The 13,014-nt window shown below is 39.8% G+C and overlaps 1 long non-coding RNA gene across 2 annotated transcripts in view; it reads left to right on the forward strand.

The window, feature by feature from the left end:
- LOC149749634 (uncharacterized) overlaps positions 1–13,014 on the forward strand; it is a 171,724-nt gene that overhangs the window by 6,568 nt on the left and 152,142 nt on the right. For both annotated transcript variants that reach the window (XR_016392759.1, XR_016392760.1), the window contains exons 2-3: positions 894–1,082; positions 2,070–2,156. This is a non-coding gene — a long non-coding RNA (uncharacterized LOC149749634). The remainder of the gene's footprint in view (positions 1–893; positions 1,083–2,069; positions 2,157–13,014) is intronic.

Raw genomic sequence — 13,014 nt, forward strand, 5'->3', positions numbered from 1 at the left:
TCCCTCATCCCTTCCCCTTAGCATGTAACCTAACCTGTTTATCTTAGTGCCCTGTGAGGTCTCCATCTCAGCTTGAATTTTGCCCATCAAGAAATAGCTTTTTCTCTCCAGATACAGGCTACTAATTAGCATTTTTACTGTTTAATCATCAGGACTAAAATACAAGTGAGAGAAGCATTACTGTTAACCCAAAAATATTTAGCAAGGAAAAAGATTGCTTACTTAAATCTTTCTGTAAAGGAATAAAGAGATGCTCTAAGGAGGTGGGTGAATGTTTAGGTGACATAAAAATTAAAAGTGAAAAAATTTAACGTCTGTTAACAAGGGTGCTTTTTATCTCAATCTGGTTTTGTGGAAGAGTTTTCTTTGAAAATGCCTATCCATATTCAGTCAGGGAAGTCTTCCTCCAGGGTAAATATCTACCACAAATGACGGGCCAGTTTTGACTTTCTGCATGAAGACAAGTGGGAACCACCAAAATGGGGCATTTAAAAATTCTAGATGCAATACACAACATTCTCCTATCTCTCGACCCTCTAGTGCCTTGTTTGGCTTTGCCCAGATTGTGTTTTATGACCCAAGCCATAGATTCATGAGTAAATGGTTGAGTGTTTCTCCATGTTTGTTTGTGTGTATGTGTGTGTGTGTTTTAAGAAGTTGAAAGAAAGTACAGTTAATAGGTAAGGATGATTAAATTTCATCTCAGATCTTAAGGATCTCCTGTGAAAGATATGGGAAACAAGCACTAGACCAGAAAATTGTACCTGATTTCTCCTGTCTTAAAATGCATGACTTTCCCCTCTGATTTCAAGTAAAGCAATGGGCTGAGACGTAGTGACCTGTGTTTCACTGAGGAAAGTGATGAAACTAATTCATAATATTTTGACTTCTAGATCTGCAAAGCTGGCATCCTTACCTGAGATATGGAGAAAACAGGACTTTGAAAGACTCACAGGAAATCAGACAACTTATTGTAACCTTTTACATCTCTTTACAGAAGAAAAATCCACCATGGGTACTTCTGGGCATTCTCCATATTGATGGAAGAAAGTGTTCAGAGTACCAAGTGAATCCCATTGAAGGCATGTATTAGCATTAATTTCTCCTAGCCATTGAAATGAAGCCTACATGGCTCTTTCTCCCCTTAAGATGTTCAACAAAAATGCCGAGACTCTCAAAGATTATTGAGGTAGAAACATGCTGGAATTAACCTTATTTAAAAAATAATAACTATGCAAAATAGATAATTTCCCCAACCAATAGGCTTCCTGTATGGAGGCTGTTTACACAGGAGCTTCTGAATTCTCAGAGGGCTAATGGGATATCGCAGGTAGGAAAACGTTGTGTGAGAAGTTAAATGACATTTCAACTTGGTGTCTGCCAAAGGCCAGTCTAGGAGTCCCCAAGAAACAAATATGTCAGCTGACCAAACCCTAGGAGTTTCTGTGCGGAGGCTGTTGGTCTTGTCCTGACTCAAGGACCCAAGGTCTTGAGTTATAGCAACCCTGTAAGCCTATCAAGGAACTCTTGGTAACCTCCACAATAAGCATTACAGTATTATCCACAGATATAAGTACTCAATAAATTTAATTGTTAGCAGGTCCTGAGCTTAATCAAAGGAGACAACTTCCCTTGGGAATAAAACCAAAACCCTCAGAGGCCCAAGGAGGAAAGAGCATGGTCAATGTCAAGTGGCCCCAGAAAGTTCAAGCTTGCTTGGGATTCCTGGCTCAAATCAGCTGTGGTGGGCATAAGGGCACTAATTCACATTCAGAGTCACAGAAACTATTCAATTGTAAAGGAACTGGAATATGTAATTGGACCTGGCCCTTGAAATTTTTGTGGCCCTTTCAAAGCAAAATGGAAAAAAAGAAAAACCATGTCTGTTTTCTGACCTTTTCCAAGAAGCTGAAAATATAGTGCAAATGAGTTCTTAGTTGTGGGTCATCATCCTTATGAGATTTGTCTCTGATTCCAAGGCTGGAGACTGTTCCTCTGCCTCCCCATTTGTACCTACCCCCAACTTGAGATAGGTCTCAAAGTCTCATTTTGACCATATATTCTTCCAGCCACGTGAGGGAGACAGGAGAGGCTAAATATAACCACATTAAAAACCATCAGCAATGTTGGAAACAGCTTCAAGCTTAACATCAACAGTGAGTATGCAGCAGCAGCTTAAAGACTTGTGTGAACATGCCCAAATGTTTTCTAAGAATATTTTTCAGAAGAGTGTATTTATAGATATAATCTTTAATTGCATTATTAATGATAAATGAGAAGGTTAACAAACTATATTTCAGGACTGTTTTATATATTTATTTGCTGCTATCATTAGCTCTTTCTTTGTGACTGCAGATTATTTCTGCTTACTAGTCTTAGTGGAAAGAGAGAATTGCTGTACTTTAGTGCTGGGAAAGGATGTTTCAGTTGACAATGAAGGTTGCAGGAAGTCTTCTTTAAGAGTTTATTTTGGTATTTGTCTCATTTTAAAGGCTGTGACTAGGACTTCATATCTAATAAGCATGCATGTAACATTTTTATGTTTGCTGAGTGCCTTATAGTCCCCCATTAGTCTCCACAGTACCCCTTGAGGGTGGGTCAGTATTACCGCCTACAGTTTACATTTGAGGAAATTTAAGATACTAAGGGATTAAGTGATTTGTACAAGGTCACCCAGCATGCAAGCCTAGCTAATAAAAAATGACTTCAAAGCTCTTTCCAACTAAAAGTGCCTTATAAATGTTAGGTAGTATTAATGGGCATGATCCCACGATAAGTAAAATACACTCCAGGAGTAAAGTGCTCATACATGCTCTATAAAATTAATTCTTTTTAACCTCAGAGCAACTTTTGAAATAGGAATTCTTGAACCTGGCTGTGTATCAGAGACATCATTATAGCTTTAAGAACATGTGAGCACCTGGGCCCCTACCCAAAGTACAGAATCATAATCTGGGAAGTGGGACCCAGATAATGTGTATCTTGAAAGAGCTCCAGGGAGGGGATTCTGATGCTCAGCCAAGGTTGGGAGCCACTACTGTAGATTAGAATAATAACCTCAGTCAAGCAACAATAAGACATCGTGGAGTCAATTTAGGAGAAAAGGTCTGGTGTCTCCCAGATTCTGCCCACCAGTTCACAACTATTATTAGCAAAAGAACTACCTCCATGAAATAATCAACTGCGGAATACATGTGTGGAATTCCAGGAAATAATGCAGAGATGAAAGTTTATTTAAGAACTAACATTGTTTGAATGTTATAATTTACTGGGTAAACTTACCGGGTCCACTCTTGGATTATTATTGGGTCCACCCTAATGTTTTTATTCTGAGTACCTTGTATGATAATCAGCATACTAAGAACCTATAGTATCTGCCTTTTCATCCATTTTTCAAACACTTATTTAATACTTGCTCTGTGGAGATTGCAGAGTAAAATAATGGTTTTGGTCCACAAGGAGTTTATAATCAAGTGATAGAACCAGACATAGGCCAAAAAAACCAAAACCCTATAATACTAAGCTGCACATATTAAGTGATAATCAAAGTGTATATGAGGCATTATTCATAATCGCTAAAAAGTTGAAACAACCCAAATGTCCATCAGTTGATAAATGGATAAATAAAATGTGGTATATCTATATAACAAACTATTATTCAACAATAAAATGGAATGAAGTACTGATACATGCCACAACATGGATAAATTTTGAAAAAATTATGTTAATGAAAGAAGCCAGTCAGAAAGAACCACATATTATATGATTCCATTTATATAAAATGTCCTGAATAGGCAAATATATAGAGATAGAAAATAGATTAGTGGTTGCCTAAGGCTGGGGAGTTGGGCCGGGGGAGGAGATGGGGAGGAACCGTTAGTGGGTACAGGGTTTCTTTTGGGGGTGATTAAAATGTTTTAAAATTGTGGTGATAGTTGCACAACTCTGTGACTATTCTAAAAGATGATTAAATCATATACTTTAAATGGGTGAGTTGTATCGTATCTCAGTAAATATATATATATATATATATATATACACACTTTATATGTGTGTGCTGTATGAACTTGGTGAAAAGAGTGATTAATTAGTATGTACTGGAAGAAAGTGGTGGAAAATTTCCTGGAGGAAATGGCATTTGAGCTAAGTCAAAAAGGGTGATTTTTGTAAAGAAGGAAGACATGCTTAAATATGTAGTCAAGGTGATGATGCTTTCATGCAAGGGCAAGTTATCTGGAGAAGATGAAGTTTAGGATACGTGAAGGGTCCAGGAGATGGGGGCTAGATGCAGAGCTTTTACTGCCATACTAAGTTCTGCAGTTTGGTTTTCATTTTTGTAGAGCCATGATAGGTTTGTGAGTGGTTTGATTAGGGCTGTGATTTGGAAGGATAATTGGAGGTGGTGATGAGGTCAATGAGGTATGGGGTGGGAGGGCAGTGAGCAGGGGAGACCATTTAGGAGACTAGGCTAGTATAGTGTATAGGCAAGACATTATGGAGCCCTCAACTATGACAGCAGCAGTGAGCACTGGAACAAGGACAGATTTGAGAAAACATTTAAGAAGTAGAATCATAAAATTTTGTGAACTGAGGAGTAGGTGAGAAGGCACAGGATATATACAGCAGGGTATTTTAGACCACAGAAAGGCTGGGTCCTTTTTTGTTAAGTTATTTAGAATCATAATGTAAAAACAGCAAGCAGCCAAATTATAGCTTTTTAACACCTTGTCAACAAGGGTTTGATTACAGAGAATCTTAATTTCTTTCTTTTTTTTTTACATCTTTATTGGAGTATAATTGCTTTACAATGTGTGTTAGTTTCTGCTGTATAACAAAGTGAATCACCTGTACGTATACATACATCCCCACATCCCCTCCGTCTTGCGCCTCCTTCCTACCTTCCCTATCCCACCCCTCTAAGTGGTCACAAAGCACCGAGCTGATCTCCCTGTGCTATGCAGCTGTTTCCCACTAGCTATCTATTTTACATTTGGTAGTGTATATATGTCCATGCCACTCTCTCACTTCGTCCCAGCTTACCCTTCCCCCTCCCCGTGTCCTCAAGTCCATTCTCTACATCTGTGTCTTTATTCCTGTCCTGCCCCTAGGTTCATCAGAACCATTTTTTTTAGATTCCATATATATGTGTTAGCATACGGTATTTGTTTTTCTCTTTCTGACTTCACTCTGTATGACAGACTCTGTAGGTCCATCCACCTCACTGCAAATAACTCAGTTTCGTTTCTTTTTATGGCTGAGTAATATTCCATTGTATATGTGTGCCACATCTTCTTTATCCATTCATCTGTTGATGGACACTTAGGTTGCTTCCACGTCCTGGCTATTGTAAATAGTGCTGCAATGAGCATTGTGGTGCATGTCTCTTTTTGAATTATGGTTTTCTCAGGGTATATGTCCAGGAGTGGGATTGCTGGATCATATGGTAATTCTATTTTTAGTTTTTTAAGGAACCTCCATGCTGTTCTCCATAGTGGCTGTATCAATTTACATTCCCACCAACAGTGCAAGAGGGTTCCCTTTTCAACGCACCCTCTCCTGCATTTATTGTTTGTAGATTTTTTGATGAAGGAATGTATATTGTGGATAAAGGGTGGAATGAATAGAAATGCTATCACCCCATTTTGTGAGCTCTTTGGAATCAGACCTCCACTTGTTGGAGGTGAAGCAGTTATTTATGGCCTGTTGAATGACTAAGTATTTACCTCTTGCTCAGATAGCTTCCCTAGAAACACTTCCTTTGGTGTGAGCAACTTGGATTTACTACCAGGGCAACACCTTCCTTCCAACACCCACGTTGCCTCTTGGCTCGGTCCTCACGGGCAGGTGTTAGTAAGCAGCATTTTGTTTTGCTTCTAATAAGAGCACAGCCTCTGAAAAGCATAGGCTGAATGTACCACACATTGTAACTTTCCCTTACAAGTGTTCTTATAGGGAAGATCTGAAACTGTGGGAGTCTTAAGGATCAGGAAGACGAAGACTGCTTTTTCTCATAATCGTGCAGGGCCACACCTATGTTTTCCATCTGAAGGAGGGGCAGCCAGTTCCTGGGCAAGGTCAAAATAGACCAAGTCTCTCTCATTGCATGGCGTTACACTCACTGGGGATCTGTTATGGCCATCTCTGGGGGCTGTGGAAGGTGTTGCCATGGCACTGCCTGCTGCTAGCCGAGTTTGGGAACAGCATTTCCAGTAAGTACCTTACATGAGTTTAACCAAGCCTGGAACACCGTTTAGAACACCACTTGCTAACATGTGGCTCATATCTGTGCCTGTCGGTGAACAATGACTACAACTAGCTGTGTTCAATCGCAGTTGTTAGCAGAGCTAATTACAGCAGTCTCGGGTGGGAGGAATCCTAGAAGATACCTCTAAGGGACTTCTATCACTGCAATGCTCCAATGAGCATTGTGGTGCATGTCTCTTTTTGAATTATGGTTTTCTCAGGGTATATGCCCAGTAGTGGGATTGCTGGATCATATGGTAGTTCTATTTTTAGTTTTTTAAGGAACCTCCATGCTGTTTTCCATGGTGGCTGTATCAATTTACATTCCCACCAACAGTGCAAGGGGGTTCCCTTTTCTCCACACCCTCTCCCGCATTTATTGTTTGTAGATTTTTTGATGAAGGAATGTACATTCAAACTTTGGCTTTGTAGGTAAGCAACGGAAACAGGCCCCTTGGGGAACCTTTAAACAACAGTTCTCTGCAACCCTGAACAGGGATCCATCTTCACTGCACAGTTGGTGAGGGATCATGTTCAAAAGAGAACCACCAAAGGGAAAAGGAGGAAAGGGAGGCTTAAAGCCAGTAGGGTAAATTTTCTGGATTAAATGAGAGCAGAACTGGGTATTCTTCCTTGGGATGCCTTTTACTCACTGCATGACCTGATGGAGGCCACTTCCCCTTTCTGGGCCTCACTGTTCTCATCTCAAAAATAAGGATAACAATTGTGGCCCTATTTATATCCCAGGATTTCTGAAAGGAGAAAGTAAAAAATATATATATAAAAAAATAAAAGTTGGGGGAACATAGAAAATGCGATATAACTCTAGGTAGTGTAACTATTATTTCCTATTGCTTGTTCCACATTTTACTTATAAATGATGAAAAGGAACAAGGAAAAAAAGTCTGGGCTGTTGTAGAATCTCAGACTACATTTTCTGATGCCTCTGAGTGATTCTGCGGTTTGCTCGTCTTAAGTCTTCAGATTTGCCTCCCTCTCCCCCAGTGCACTGATTCTGGTGTAAACTCATCTCCAGTTTGAGGGGTGGAGAAGACCTCAGGAATCTAAAGAGGCAAGGCCCTGCAGTCATCTGGTCTTGAATCTTAATGTCACCTGCTGAAGCCCAAGTCCCAAAGGCTTCCTCTCTCCCCTCACTGAGACACCCGATTTGGGAGGACGTCAGCTATGAATGAGTCACACAGTCAAACTGGGGCTTCAGGGGATACCTCCAGGATAGAACCAAAAAGAATTTGTAATGTGCTCTGAATGTGTCTCAGTCTGGGTCTCTAACTACAGTCTTGTTCTTGCTGAAAATCACAGCACACTTCTAACCAAGCAAGGCAGGTCTACTTATCTGATGCTGCTGTCAGTGATAGACTAGGATCATGTTATGGATTTGGCAGGGAGGAAAAAGATTTATTTCCAAGATTTGAAGATTTATCTTTTCCACATATGCAAAACCAGTTGGAGCACTAAAAAATATCAGTGAAAAGTGATCATGTTTTGTGAGCAGGAGGAACCATTCTTGACCTCAGAATAATACAGAAGATTTTTAAGGATCCCAAATTCATGGTTTAAAAAAAAAGATTTGACGATAGGATACCAGCAGGATTATCAGACTCTTAACTGCCCCCGTATGGTGAGGTGCTGTCTCCATTTAAATGAACGTCTTACATTGAATGCTTAAATTTCCCCCTTTCTTTTTTTCTCCTCCCCATCATTTAGCTTTTTTCTATGTTCAGCATAACTAAAAAGTCTAAGTAGGGAATTGCATATAATTGTAGGCTCTGCACCATTAGCAAAGTGATGCTTCTTTCTAAGTATTTGTAATCATCTATTCCACTCTTCCTTCCTCCTCCTGGAAAATTTACTTGGAGTGATTGTAGTGTCCTTTCTTTCTCTTGAAGGCATCCTTTTGACCTCACTTTGTGTACAGGCTATAAAAAATATCAAGAAATGAAATATTGTATTTTCCATGTAGTCACAATATACACAAATAGAAAACACCACTTTAAATGAATAGAGCAAAAGGGGGAGCTAATCTCTAAATTGCGTTTTATCTTTCGAAGTTATTTGGTAAGGTAAAGAGATTTAAAAAAATACTTTTGTAACTCAAAGGTCATGATCACCCTGGATGTACGGCCTGCACCTGCCAGCTAGGAGGTTGTTTTGTGCTATTAGGTGAGAGCTCAATGGCATCCTTTGCCCTCTCAACCTTTATTACTGGCTTAGAGAGATATGACATTGCTAAAAAACTCTAACTTGAAAATGCTTCACAGAGCAGGATCCTTGCCACATTCAGGAATCTTGCTAGTTTGCAAGACGGGAGCTGTCATGCAGAACAAAACGCTGATACTAGAAGTCAGCAATCACAATGGGAATAAATACCACAAACTGTGGTTTCCTAATGTCTTAATCTCCCCCAACCTTAAAAGAGTGTTGCTGGCCTTACTTTGAAGATAACTTTACAAAGAAAATGCAGGGACAGGTGGAGTTAATTCCTGAATCTTAGCTCCTCTGGCAGTTCTTCCCCAATTTCTAATGCCTCTTTATTACCCAGATTATAAATAGATGCCCATTTTTCTTGTCTTGACATTAAGTTCCTGACAAAGAACATACAATAACACCTTCTTTACCTGGTCAAGGAATAAGTTGTCCCGAGTAAGGGAGTTTACCAACTGATAGTTAACCTAGTCCCATGATGCAATCATATGTTTTAACCCAGTTTTGAGGAAAGTGTTTTTTAATGATTTGTTTCTCTCTCTCTCCTGCTTTGGTGGGCAAAGCATGGACTGACCTTGTTGGGAGGACGTGGGATCACTGCTGGGGTTTTGTACAATGCAATGCTGCAGTAAGGCCATCAGTGTTTCTCAGGGGAGTTGAGTCACACTGGTACATTGTGAGTAGCACAATGAGACCTTAGGCTGAACTTGCCTTTAACTTGTATCCTTTCTACTTCTTCTGAATGTTTCTGAATCATTAAGAAAAGTTTTTCTTAATATGCTGCGTACCCTGTTTCTGAGGGTAGAAAACTTTCCATCAAGAATTGTTCAAATATAACATTTTGGCATGAGGAAGGGATGCCTATGGCTGGATTCTTCTTATTATGTGTAATCTATAGGTTGGCACTGCTCCTATGAGTTGTTCTACATCTTTTGTATGATTTTAATATTTCCCCCTTTTTCCAAAGCTCTATGCTCTAGGCTTTAGAGTTCAGAAGTACTGTGGCTTCGGTGGTCATTCTTTCTGAACCTGAAAGGGGAGGTAAAATGTGAAACATCAGTGCCTAAATTAAAGACTGGCCAGATGAGGCCATTCTCTGTTGGCTCTACCTCAGTGGTTTGGCATGGGTTTCTGTGTTGGTGGAGAGATATAAAATCTCTGCCAGATGCAGGACTTTGGCTCACAGTATCAAAGTATTCTGGTCTCTGTGGTGAGCAAGAGTCTTGGGTCTGGTGCATGTCTGCAGACTAGAATGGATTGCCGTGGTTTACTCTCCAGTGTAAGGGTTGCTCTGGAAGCCCCTGAACTCTGCTGCCCAGTTGCTTAGCTCTTCTAAGATAGATTGAAGGTTATGGTACTTGCCCATCACTGCTTACCATTTTGGGGATTTGAGCTAATCAATTAATCAGGTCTTCAGCTCTTCTCTGATGCTTTTTCTTAGAGGGTCAATTGAGGTATGTTTGAAAACTTCCTGGAAGATATGTACCCTGCCATCTCTTCTGAACCCCTCACTCATCATCCACATGCAATTTTCTTTGTCTACATCTTCTTCCCTCTCCCCACCAAAATTGTTCTCAATAAGGTCAAGTTACCTGTTGTATTAGTTTCCTATTGCTGCTGAAACAAATTACCACACACTTGGTGGCTTAAAACTACACAAGTTTATTCTGCGACAGTTCTGTTGGCCAGAAATCTGAGAGCAGTTTCACTGGGCTAAAGTCAAGATGTTGGCAGGGTTTACCCCTTCTGAAGTCTCTAGGGAAGAATCTGTTTCTTTGCCTTTTCTAGCTTCTGTAGGCCACTTGCATTCCTTGGCTCAGGGCCCCTTTCATGCATCACTCCAACCTCTTGCTTCCATTGGCACATTTCCTGCTTCCTCTCTGTAGTCAAATCCTTCTCTTTCTCCCTTTTATAAGCACACTTGTGGTTCATTTAGAACTCATCTGGATAATCCACAATAACTTCCTCATCTCAAGATTCTTAACTTAATTGCATCTGCAAAGTCCCTTTTCCATATTACATTAACAGGTTCCAGGGATTAGGTACTAGATATTTGGGGGGGGGCATTATTCAACCTACCACAGCATTGATTTCCTAATTTTCAAATCCAGTATCTTCTTTTCAGTCCCCATCCTAGCTGGATTGACATTTGATACTGTCAGTTACTCTGGGAAAAACTCCTCCTCTGACCTCAAGATATAGGTTATTTTATTTTGTTATTCTTGTTGCAATGTTTTTATTGTCTGTCTCTCCCTCTAGAATGCAAGCCCCTGAGTAGAGTCCTAGGTTATCTTGTTTCTAAGCTCTATCCCCAGAGCTTAGAATAGTCCCTACTACTATCAAATAATGAAAGAAATTGGATAATACAAATTGGATGAACTCTCCCACTCCTAGGTCTATCACCTTTTATTATTATTTTCCTTCAGTGGCCCCTCCTCTTCCCATGCAGTCAAGATTGGTATTCCCTTCAGGACTTGGTCCTAGTCTGCTTTTCTTCTCATCTGCCAGGTAAATGCTGCTCCTACCATATTCTGGGGTCTCTCAAATCTGTACCTCAAGCCCAGACCTCTGATTTGAACTTCCAACTTTAATCTTTACCTGGATGTCTCACAAGCACAGCCCACCTTTCCCATCTAGATCCAAATACAACCAAAAACTAACCTCACCTTCCTCTTCTATTCGCAGGGAATGGGAAGTGCCAAGATTTACTCAATAGCCATAGCAAGAAGACTGGGAGCCATCCCAGACTTCATGCTTTCTCTCTACTCACTCTTCCCCTACCCACTCCAGTCAGTCATGAAGTTTTGTCATCCTGACTCCTAAATATCTCTTTCTGTCTAATTCCCATTGCCCTGGTTCAAATCCTTATCACTCCCATGAGTAGGAGTGATGAACTTACCAAACTCTTGACTTCTCTTGAATATGGTAGAATGACACGCTCTTAAATTTTTGGGATGTGTACCAGAGCTGCTAATCATTGCCAGCCATGCTCTCAGGCTCTGCTGAGTGGGCAGTGACTATGATTTGCATACCACATGAGCTTGGTTGCCATAGCTGATTGGGCCAGGGGTGGGTGCCTGATCCAAGGGTGGCTCTTTCTATGGGCTTGATCAGCCAACATATGATTTGGGTGGCTGGTTGTAAAATATAAATTGAGTAAAATTCCTCTTTGGGAGTTTCAGAATAGAGAAGTTGAGAGACTAGGATCACTGTATTGCTGAACAGAAGGGTCAGCAGGAATGGCGGGCATGAGCAAGCTGCGGTTATAAGAAAGCAGATACTGTGAGTAAGGAGGGGAGCCGGTGAGCAAGATGAGAGCAGGAAAAGAAAGAAGCTGAGTCACTGTGAGTAGGGTGCTGCCTCAGTTTCTGTGGTTCTTTTTTTAAAAAAATTTACCATTTATATTTAATAGAATTTAAAAAATTCATATTAATCCAATGCTTTATTTTTCAAGTTTTATTGAGATATAGTTGACATATAGGACTGAATGTTAAAGGTGTACAGCATAATGATTTGACTTACATACATCAAGAAATGATTACCACAGTATGTTTTGTTGAACATCTATCTTCTCATATAGATACAAAATAAAAGAAAAAGGAAAAAAAATTTTTTTCCTTGTGATGAGAACTCTTAGGATTTACTGCCTTAACAACTTTCATACGTAACATACCGCAGTGTTCATTATATTTATTGCGTTGTACATTGCATCCCTTCTGTGGCTCTCTAAGAGTATTTCCTGAGGCCTGGCCCTACTGTGATTCCTATTGTCAGGTTTCTATGAGTCTCTGCATTATTATAAGCAAACAAACAAAATAACCCTCATCTGAGTGAACCCCTGCTTCCTTCAATAAATTGGCCAAAGAGTTATGTGTTCCGGTAAGCCCTTATGATGTTATGATGAGACATCTGGAAGAAAGCAGCACTGTAATCAAGAGCAGCAATATGCAGTCCCAAACTCAATGTTAATTCCACTTCTTTTTAAAGCATTAGCTTAGGAAAAAAAGAGGTGATATCACTATTTCCTTTGGGACTGGGAGAATATTATGAGCTTCTTGTGTCAAAATCAGTCTTTATTTAAAAACAAATCAATCCCTAAACATAATTTTAGAAAGGAAAAGTAATTGCTGCTACAAATATCATAGGAAAATGACTATAATAAGTGACATAACATTGTCTGATGCTTATCAACAGTGGGATAATCACACCACCTTTTTAGATGACATGTTTCTAGATAGCTGCCTTTCCGTTTGCCAGCTGTTGGGACCAGATGGATTACTGAAAGTCTCCAGGATTCTTAGTCACATGACCACATTCCTCTCTCAAATAAGAATAATTAAATTCATTGAAGATCTTTAGGTAAAAAACATTAGGCACATGTAATCAATGCTCTGAATATGGAATACAATTAGGAAGCATTTTTATTTATGTCTCCCACTATCCCTATAAAATGTTTTCACTGGGGAGTTTCTCACTCTGTCTAGGATAAAATAAAAACCAGGTAGTGTTAGGACAGTTTCGAGCATTCTTAGGCAACAGAAAGTCCTT

This window comes from Delphinapterus leucas, chromosome 3 (genome assembly GCF_059928025.1).
Source record: "Delphinapterus leucas isolate spDelLeu-1000000601 "Yukka" chromosome 3, BTC_Dleu_Yukka2, whole genome shotgun sequence".
In the NCBI taxonomy this organism is placed as follows: Eukaryota; Metazoa; Chordata; class Mammalia; order Artiodactyla; family Monodontidae; genus Delphinapterus; species Delphinapterus leucas.